The sequence below is a fragment of the Sturnus vulgaris genome, chromosome Z (genome assembly GCF_052056855.1).
Source record: "Sturnus vulgaris isolate bStuVul1 chromosome Z, bStuVul1.hap1, whole genome shotgun sequence".
Taxonomy (NCBI): Eukaryota; Metazoa; Chordata; class Aves; order Passeriformes; family Sturnidae; genus Sturnus; species Sturnus vulgaris.
In genome coordinates this window covers 50,313,047-50,324,189 of record NC_142283.1, presented here as the reverse complement: position 1 = coordinate 50,324,189, position 11,143 = coordinate 50,313,047, and positions in this window count along the sequence as shown.

Genomic DNA, 11,143 nt, shown 5'->3' with positions numbered 1-11,143 from the left:
TGATACACTATAAAATTATGCTAAATATCCTGATTATATTCCCCTCAGTAACATACAATTTGCATGCCTCTAAAAAGGAAGAAAATAAGGGGCTACTGTTGTCAATTACAAAAATCAGTGTGCAAATACTAGAAGGGAACCTGATTCAGACTAATGCAGTGGCAATTTTTGAGATTGTCACCATATTTCCCTGTGCAAAGCAGTATTGTGCTTCATACAATACTGCAACTGAAGCACCAGATTGAAAGAACCTTGCCCTTTGTGCAGCCCCCTCACTTCCACACAGAGCACATGGTCTTTTCCTTCATAGCTCTTCACCCACACAGCAAAGGATTGTCAAGGAAGGCCAGAAGAAATGAGCTGCCCCCATGGCACTTTCTCCCTTGCAGCATGATATTTGTATTGATTTCAAGTGCTCATTTCACATACAAAGGTTTTGACTGCAGCCCACAGAAAGCTTTGATGTTGTTAATTTAACTTAGTTTGTCTACCCAATTCTCCTCTTTCTTTGATTTGTCAGTCTGTAGCCTGGCCTTTAAATGTTCATTTTTCTGTCAGTATTTCAGTTGCATATTTGTGTTTTATATGCAAATAAATATTCTCACTACAGTAACTGAACAGAATTGCTTTTCATCATAGGGGCTTTCATACAGAGCAGGGCATCTAGCAAAACAGGGTTCTCATTTGCATAGATCTGGAGTTATAGAGTTTTTATAAATCAGCCAGGGTAATACCACCACAATAACCCCTAATGTAATGATACACACTACACTGGCTAGTGAGGAGCTTCTAAACTTGTAAATAGTAAAAGATAATTTCTGGAAACATGGCCTGATAACCTTGGGAAAGAAATATCTTGAAGACTAGCTATTTGCTCTGCCTAAAAAAAAAATGTTTTAAAGACTGGTTATTTTTTCATTTCTGGCAAGAGATATCTCTAAGAATGTTGTGTCTGAGATAAAGTCAGCAGACTTGAGATGCAAATCCAAACACATTAACACATTTCTCCTTTTCTCTCCCACATCAGGCTTTTTTTTTTTTTTTTTTTTAATAATTACTGGGTTTTAATGTCAGGAGAGTTCTGAATTATTTTAAATGAAACAGGGAATTGTGTCCATTATACCAGTTTGCAATCAAAAATTTACAAGGTTAAGGTCATCATCAAGAAAAGGAATCATATATAATAGAAATACAATTCAATAACAAGACAAACGAAAACGAGGCATGGAGAAACACTTTCAGACTGAGGTTTTTTTCTGTCCAAAGTACACAAGAGGTTATTTGTCAGCTGTCTTATCACTGGGGTGCTCTGAGTGGGATGGGAGCCTGAGCAGCCTCTACTCACCGTGGCCACACAGCAAACAAATTACTGCAGCCTGCAGCCTCAGATTCTTACAGTCACAATCAACAGCTGCAGGTAGCTGGGGGATGAAATCTGTGAATAATAGAGAATTAGTTTGCATTTCGGCAAGTAAGAACAAGGAAAAAGGAAGCTAAGACGGAGTCCTGCACCAGATTGCCTTGCAATCAAAATAGTTCATCTTGTGTAAATATCTCTGGGAAATGAAATCTCCCTGGTGTCTCTATTTATTTGATTTTTTCAAAAACCCTTTTTTAACAATTTAATTAACAGAGATGACATATTTCCTAGTTTGAAACAAATGCACCTTATGATAAAAACAGTGTGCAAGTCAAATTTTTATTGTATGCTTATCTACCTGACTGATTGCCAGAGACTTTACAGTCAGTAAGCTGACCTTGATGACTTTATAAAATTACTAGTCATGTGATCTGTTATCATTTGTCCAAAATCATACTAAATTAAATGTTATCATTTTACTGCATGTAAACTATTCTGAAATGAGTTTTATTTTTTATATCTGTTTTTTCACTTTCAGAAGAATTATGGTGGCATGCTTGCCTTACTCTGGAATAGATGTGATTAAAAATATTTTAAGAATAATTGACTTCAGTTACATCTGATATTATTTTAAAGAAAGTTTGATTCAAATGAAAAAAAAACCATGTAAATCATTCTGGCTCAAAATGTAAAACTGAAAGGATCTAGAAAAATTATGACAGTGAGAATATGTCTAACAAGTAGGATTTGTTTGTTAAACCTTTGTCTCTGATTTAATGAACATAGAAAGTTTAGGATTCACACATGCTAACAAGGTTCCTCCATTCAGCAAAAAATTCTAATTAATACATTTCAGGTCTTCAGAAATACTCATATTTCTACATATGCTACTCATTTTTTCAAAAGTACAAGACACTCCTATTTTCAGAGATTGAGAAGAAAAATGCACAGTATGACATATTTTGCACAATTAATGTGAAAAATTGAATATAGAATGCACATCAAATGTAAAGGTATTGAGGAAGTAGATGTATATGTGAACTTTCCAAAAGCTACATTATAAAAACCTGAAAGTTGCTCATTCTTCTTTTCTTTCGTGTCTGTAATATTGCTGTTCTAATGTTTCATTGTCAATTGCTATTTAAAAAACCAAGGCAACAGATCTTCTCAGTAATAAAGCCATTGAATTGTCTGTTTCTAAGCAGCAATGTGAAAGAGGACTACTCAGAAATAGCATTTCAAAAATTTAAACCCTCATAAATTTAAATATAATTTTTAGCAAGTTCTATGTTATAGAGACATTTAGTGTCCTGCAATCCTTACTAAATATTTTTAGAATTCAGGTCAGGCAAACTTAAAAGCATACTTTATCTATCAGACATCTTAAAAAAATTATGGAGAGATAGAAATGAGCTATAAAAACAAATAGGAAAAATTCTAGCTTTCTGGTCTCTCAGCTCATAGCAGATTATGGTGCCAAACAGACTGAACAAAATGTGTGAGGTGGAGAAGTCTAAAGCATTCGTACAGCTGCAGGAAAAACCCCAAATGGAAACAAATGAAACAATGGAAAGGGGCATGCCATTGATATGGTGGTAGAAAATGTAGCATGGAGAAAAATTATCCACCTGCACCCTGTCAGTGTGGGCAGCTAGTCAGGAGCTATCAGAATGCATATCAACAGCCAGCATGTAAACAGCAGTTTTTCTGCTTGACATTTCATTTCATTGCTTTCCCTGTCCTTGTGGGCAATGTAGTGCCTTTCAACCTCTTCATCCTTTTGACCCATGCATGTGTCTTCTCCAGAGCATGACTTCCCACGCTCCCTGGTCAAAACACTTTAGAGAACTTTTCTACCTTGAAGCTCCAAGTATGTTCATTATATTTATATTACATTATGTTATGTTATATGTATGTTATATGTTATATGTTATATGTTATATGTTATATGTTATATGTTATATGTTATATGTTATATGTTATATGTTATATGTTATATGTTATATGTTATATTATTATATTATATTATATTATATTATATTATATTATATTATATTATATTATATTATATTATATTATATTATATTATATTATATTATATTATATTATATTATATTTATTATATCCTCAATGCTGATCTATTGAAAAGCCTTAAAAGTAGCTGCCCTAAAGTCCTATCTATGCAACAGACCACTGTTCTTTGAACTGTTTGCTTTAGTGCAAATAGTGGAATAGGGAAGTCAGAGGTAGGACTCCCTCCAAATAGCACTAAGAAAAACATGTATTCTGGGACCTAATTCAGAGTATACCAACACCCAACGCACAATTAGTAAAGCCTGTCATAAAAGCAGAGTATTAAGCACTTTGCTTTTCATAGAAGTTTTCTTTGTCAATTTTTATGAGTTAACTTTTCCACCTGATTAATAGCAAATCGTTTTTTCAGAGATGTACCAGCTTTCTGCAGTAAATCTAAAAAAGTTAGACTTCAAGCAGAAAGACAATAGAAAAAAAGAAAAAGAAAACAAACAAACTCATATAAGGAATTCAAACCAAATATTTATCTTTATCTCATTTATTCATCAAGCCTATGTACCACTGTTCTTATATCATTATTACTTTTCCAGTCCAATCTATGTGTCTGTTCTCCTATGTATCAATGGTGTTTTTTTCCTGAGTACAACGTTTTCCAAAAATGCTTCCTTCTTTACACCAAGCCATATTTTTGCTAACAAGAGCTGGTAAATATTTCTGCAGAGCTTCTCACCAACTTTCACTGAGTTTTTTTCAACTTTCTTATAAAATTATCAAGCCAGAATTAATTCAAAAGTTACATAGCTATCAAATAAATTTACAGGGGACTGCTATTGCAATGTTTGATACAGGAAAAGCTCTTGCATTTGATTAATCCCAGGAGAAATCTAGATTTTTCTTTATCAATTTCCATGGAATAACTTTTGGATATGATCCCAAACATGGTATGTTGTATTTAAATGACACACCAGACTCCATTGTCTGATGCAGATGATCTATCCATCTACAGATATCTAGACATAGATATGCATGTATATATATATATATATATATATATATATATAAAATATATTTCACCTTAAGAATATTTTCAGACGATTATCCAAAAGATTTTTCAAATATAATGATGCTTAAGTAGACTTGTATCACTAAGATCCAAGTACTTCATGAATTTATACTTCTGGTAAATAAGAAGGAGGGAAAGATTCAGTAGAGCAAAATAGCTCAGACCAGTAAAATCCAGTCAAAACTAAAACACTGTTAAGCAATTGTGACTGTTTTCAGAAATAGCTGAAATAGCAGAAATAGCTGTATTGAAAAGAAAAAAAAAGTATATCTTTCTACTCAAAACTTCCATCTACCCTGGTATTTAGGCAGTCTTGACAGTCCAGCTTGACTCTTTCACCTATAAACATTCCCAACATCTGCTTTTAGGACAAGAATTCCTACCAATGTCATCAAGAAAATCACAACAATGTCTCCACCAACCAACAAAATAATCACACAAGCTTTCTCAAGTGCCACAGGCTTTTGGAGAATGTATGTTCCCTAAGTACAACCAGATTGTGAGCCCTCTCCACCTGGTCACCCACACTGAGAACCCTTTCCAGTGGGGCCCTGAACAACAACAAGCCTTTGCCCAAATCAAGCAAAAAAATCGTTCATGTGATAGCCCCTGGCCCAGTCAGGAACAAATGTGAAGAGTGCACTCCACTCTACAGCCAAAACCCATAATCTGTCCTAGAGCCTTCAGCAGAAAGTGCCTAGTAAGGCTCAAAGCCAATCAATAAAATTTTAGAGCCAAAACTCTTTTGACAAAAAGTCAAAAGCCAACTACACTCCAACAAAAATAGAAATTATAACTGCCTACAAAAATCCCAAGCCACCTCAGAAGTACTAGGCACTAAAACACAACTCCTAACACCCCAACTACCAGTGCTGGCGTGGATTTAAAAAAAAAAGTTCCCTGGATCCACCATACCGCCAATGCCACATGGAGCAAGTAGATCGTTCACATCACACAGCATGCCCATATTAAAAACTGAATCACCCTGGGATAATTACAAACTGACCCAAAAGAATAATTTTACTCTCATTAATATAAAAGAGCAAAAAATGACACAAGCTAAAGAAGCTCCACCATACAACCAACTACCAGCAAAAAAAACATGTTATGCTCTTTTTACTGATAGTTCTTGTCACATTATAGAAATGAAACGAAAGTGGAAAACAGCCATATAGAGCGAGAGCCCAACACAACAGGTTGCAGAAGCTACTGCAAGAGAAGGTGGATCAAACCAACTCATGGAACTCAAAGCCGTTCAACTAACCTTAAACATTACTTAAAAAAAATAACCAAGCTCTACTTCTACACTAATTCAAAAATAGTAATCAATGCTCTGTAAAGACAGCTAAAGAAATAGAAAAAGGCTAATTAGGAATGTAAAGAAAAATCAGTTTGAACTACTAAAGAGAAAAAAAAACATCGCTACCAAAATAGAGAAACTATCTATAAAAGTCCACCATGTAAATGCCCATATGCCCAAAAGTAAAGCTAATAAAGACTATCAAAATAACAAGGAAATAAAGCTGCAAAAAAAAGAGGTGGCAAAAATGGACTTAAATTAACAACACAAAAAAGAATTGTTCCTAACTCAACAAACTCATAATTCCTTAGGTCATCAGAGTAAAGATGCCACCTAGAAATAGGCACAAAACTAAAGAGTAAATTTGACCATGATAAACATTTCTCCATAACCGTAAAACGTGTACTACACTCAAACAAGCCAAGCAAGTAAAGCCCCTATAGTAGTGGGCAGTAGTCCAAATATAAATAAGGGGATGCCTGGCAGATTAACTACATAACACTGTCCCAGACATGCCAAAATACAAGCTATGTGCTCACAGTAGTAGAAGACTCCACTAAATAATTAGAAATCTACTGTGTGCCTTGCACTACAGCCCATAACACCATCCTAAATCTTAAAAAGCAAATCCTTTAAAAAAGCATAGTACCCCTAAAAGGATTAAGTCAAATAAAGGAACTCATTTCAAAAAGAGCCTTATCGACACCTAGGCCAAAAAACATAGCATTAAGTAAGTATACCATATCCCCAACCATACACCAGCTGCAAGCAAAATAGAGAAACACAACAAACTGTTAAAATACACCCTAAAAGCATTGGGTAGGGGATATTTCAAAAATTAAGAGCAACATCTAGCAAAAGCCACCTCGTTAGTTGACACCCAAGGCCCACCAATCAAACAAGCCTGACCCAATCTAAATCCTAACATATAATAAACAAAGCTCCAAATAGTACATGTCAAAATTTACTAAGGAAAACGGTTTAAATCAATTCTGCCGCAAATACAGACAAACCCTTTAATAAGATTATCTTTACTCAAAAACCAAGTTACATATAGTAGATATTACTATATTTACATATATATGTCTAATATATGTATTTATAGAGTTAGAATATATATTAGTTTTAGTAGTAAGCTGACGATATGGGGATAAGGGGTAGAGTGTCATAGGGTAACTGTATAATACTTGTATCCCAAATCACCTGTTCTGTTTATGCTAGATAGTAAGTTCTACAGCTTTAAAACTAGTTCTGAAAGTAAAAAGGGAGAAAAAACCCACAAACTTTGTTATCAGAGACTGCACTTGCTCCTCATTCTTCTCACAGATGGTGTTGTCTGCAGTAGACAGCAGGAAAGAGCTCTCTTCTGCTTTTTAGTTGGTTTTAGCTAGCTGAAACAGAAAAGTTCCCCATACTATGCTTTTTTTCTTTTTCTTGAAAGTGTTCAAACCTGCTCTACACTAAAAACCCAGAACACAAAAAACTCATACCTATAATCCATTGGAGCCTAGCCTGGGCCACAGTATCTCCCAGTCACAGAAGACTGAATACAGATTGAAATAAGCTGAGCTACAACCCACAAAAAGGACTTTCTAATTTTTTCATCTCTTCAGAGCGACAAAAGGTTTTATTATTTAATATTGTTAATTTCTTTATACTAGTAAATACCTATTAAATAAACTGTTTTTTTCCACTTTTCTCCAAAAATATCTTTTCTCTAACCAGTTGAGGGAAAAGCCATTAAAGTTTGCTTTCTAAAAGAACCCCTTTAGGAGTTTTCTCCCAAATTTGCCCTAAACCAAAACACTGCCTAAAAGCAGTAATTAATAAAGTAGTGTCCAAGCATTAAGACATTTAGCAGCCACTGCACATTTGCAGCCACAGGATGATTCCAACACTATGCTGCTCAAGAGTATATTTAAGACACCATTGCCCCTAGAGATGGCTGTTTCCAGTTGTTATTTGAAATACACATTGTGATCTCACCTCTTGGCTCAGAGATTTCTGCATTCTTCCATAAGCTCCCACACAAAGGCTCTTGTGCTTTAGAGCAGATGCCAAAGGGACTGTGTCACTCTCTTAGGAGGCTGGTCTGTAGAAAGCCAGATCCCTGCAGAGAGACTGAGATCCCCCACTCTTCTGGGGGACTCTAGGGAGTCTTCCCAGGAGTCACTGACTGGCTGACTTCTCTGCCAAAAACAAGTCAAGTAGATTCCTTGTCAAGGGCATGCCTTTTTTTGCAGCCAGCAATCCCATGTACCAGCAAATACACCAAATCTTCCAAACTACTAGCAATCTAAACAAGCTGTGTCTCCAGTCCTCTAAAATTTAACAAAGGAGAAATTATTCATCTGCTTCAGATGAACACATCACATCTATACCAGGTGGAAGAATGTTGGCTGAACAGAATAAAAAGACAAAATACTGCCAGGCTATAGACTAGAAAGTCTCTTGGCATAGCCAAAAGAGAGCGTTCCTCTGGAGAGGATTCAGTATAAGAATACAGCTCTTATTATGGAGGTGTCACTTGCATTTAGTGGCATTCATTGAGCCCCTTCGAGTAAAATGGTATAAGGAAACAATTTATCTTCACCATGGCAGAGGAATGGTCATAACAAGTTTTGAAAAATATCAGATAGTATAAGTCACTCCTACCATTTCTTGCTCCTTCTACCACCTCACAATTTATATTAAGTGGTAAATCTGGTATCCCACTGAGTTTTTACCTATACTTCCAGTTTCACCAGAGTAAGTCTAAATCTGATTTTTTCAATATTTGTTCCTGTGTGTAACATCAGTGTTTCCAGCAGCACCATTTATACAGATGAGTATTACTCACACATACAAATTGTGCCGGATTAGGTTCTTACATGACAATATAATGGAAACTCCAGTCTGGATTTGCCCAGATAAACACACCAAGGAAAGAATAGCTAGACAGCTGGCACAAAGATGAGAAACAAAACAGAAAAACCAAAAACATCACTCCATATTAGGTAGTGTAGGTGAGATGTTCCATACCAGTTATTTCATAACCTACCCTCCACCATCTTGCAAATATTCAGCATATTTCTTAAACCAGCTACATACTGCATTCATGCTGAGATGGTAGAACACAAAAGCAAGCTAATCATTGCAGTTTTCATTATCCATTTTCACGAGTTCCAATAAAAAATGTGCACCATGGTCACCTCTGCTTAACTTCATGCCACATCTTGTCTCTCCCCTCATATAAAAGAAAGCTTTATTTTCTACTCCATTTGTGGGAACAGTGAGAACCCAGGAATTTTTCCCCAAAAAATGAAATTGTTCAAAATGCTTTTCTTTATTTTTAAATACATTTTATAGAACGTATGGTATTAAGCATGAAAATATAATATGAACAGAGTTATGTAGTGTTCTATCAGGAATCTTCCAATTTTTGGAGGGTATCATGATCACATACAGGGCACATACAAAGTTCTTGTTATTTCTTACCATATTCCTCCTTGCCAAAACCAGCCTCTTCCAACATCTGCTAAACCCTGGAGATGCTTGCACAGATTCTTCAGAAGGCAGCCATTCACTGTCACCAGGGGCTAGTGATAAATAACAGAGCATCACCATTGACAAAATGTCATCACTACATCTGATACAGGAGAAGAATATTTGTTTGGAATAGCACGTGAAATGATCAGCTATGCCATGATCTGTATCATGCTGCTGTGTGGTAATTCTTATGCAATTCTATTAATAGTGAGCTGATGAATGACAAATAATGAGTTCTAATGACTTAGAAACTGAGGAGAAAAATGGCTTAAAATAGTTCTGGTGAAATACAATTCCAGTTCAAGGCAAGGAGGTTCAAGATTCTCCCACTTTCCATTTAGTTTTCCCAGTACCCAGAAGGATTCCCATTGCTGGAAAGGGAAACTTTTGTTTTTTGCACTTGACTGATATCACTAAAAGTCAAAGTGCAGAAGCATATGCACTTTCTACAACCTGTTTTTCAGGCCTACTGCAAGATCAGAAAGACAACAATGCAATGTGTCATAGTTGGGCATTTTCCCAGGGAAAAAGAAAGGTCAAAAAAGATACCCCTCAATTCATGCCTGGCAAAGGGAAGATAAATACATCCTTGAAGCACAAGATTAGCAGCAAGCCAAATGGCAAGGAAGGACAAAAAAGCAGTATGCTCCATATCAGCATTGGGAAAAAAACAAACACACTTTCTTTCCTTAGAAGGTCACTTCTCATCTGAATCCTGAATTCTGGTATCACATTTACTCAAATCATCTGTGTGAAATTAGATGGAGAATAACAAATAAGCTCTCATCAGCTGGTTTCACATCACTCAATGGCCAAGCACTGATAATATACATCAACCAGATGCAGCCAAGGCCTGGAGAGAAAGCAGTTGGAACTAAATTCCACTTTTGGCTTGAGCTTTGAGTCTGGCTCCCAAAGGCTGTGGGCAGCACACAGGGAGCACAAACTGTGCTGCAAAACGCAGTGTGTTTAGAGATATTCCAAGCACCTGTGTCATATTTTTCTTCCACAGTGCAAAGCCTCACAGACGTATTCCATATTCTGGACATATTTAAGAGGAAATATCACCCTGAATCCAGAGTCTTGAGTGTCACCTCATCAGCACAACCCAAACCATGGTTTTGGGTAATGTGGTTAATCACAGACTCCAGACTGTCCACCCAAATATTTTCACTGCAATATCTTTTTGGTTTTTGAGGTGGGGTGGACGGGGTGGGGCTGCAGGGTGGGGGAAGACTTACCTCAATATGCAGGTATCTTACAGCACCTCTTGATCAATAGGGTGTACAAAAGAAATATCCAGAAAAGAGAAAGGGTTAAAGAGGCACAGCTCAAACACAATGCCCTCTAATTTGCAGAAACATCTTAGTAGTATGGATTTACAATAAATCTTTGTTGCTTCAAATTTACTAGTATGTTTACTAGTATGTTTACATACAGATTTAAACATTCCTCTTAAGAGAATAGATACATTTGAAAAAATAGCAATGTTCCTGGGACATGCTGGAGCAGATGGACTAGTCAATGCAGCTATAGTAATTTATAGCCAGGAAGATTTATTTGTTTATGTCTATACTGTAATACACCCTACGAACTTTTTTATCACCAATTTTGTCTTTCGATTCAAACTTGGTCACAACCTTTTATATTTTATATTATCACTTTTATATTTTACAAACTTTTTAAAAAACAGGCAGTTGAATGCATAGGATTCAGCTGAAAATCTTCCAAGGAAATTAAAAAATCAAGTGACCAGGAATGCATTATGCATTACAACTTCATTTTAAATAAAGCAATCAATAGAGTTCTGTCTATGACTTCACCATTAAAGGTAATTTATGTAGAAAAGCAAATCAAT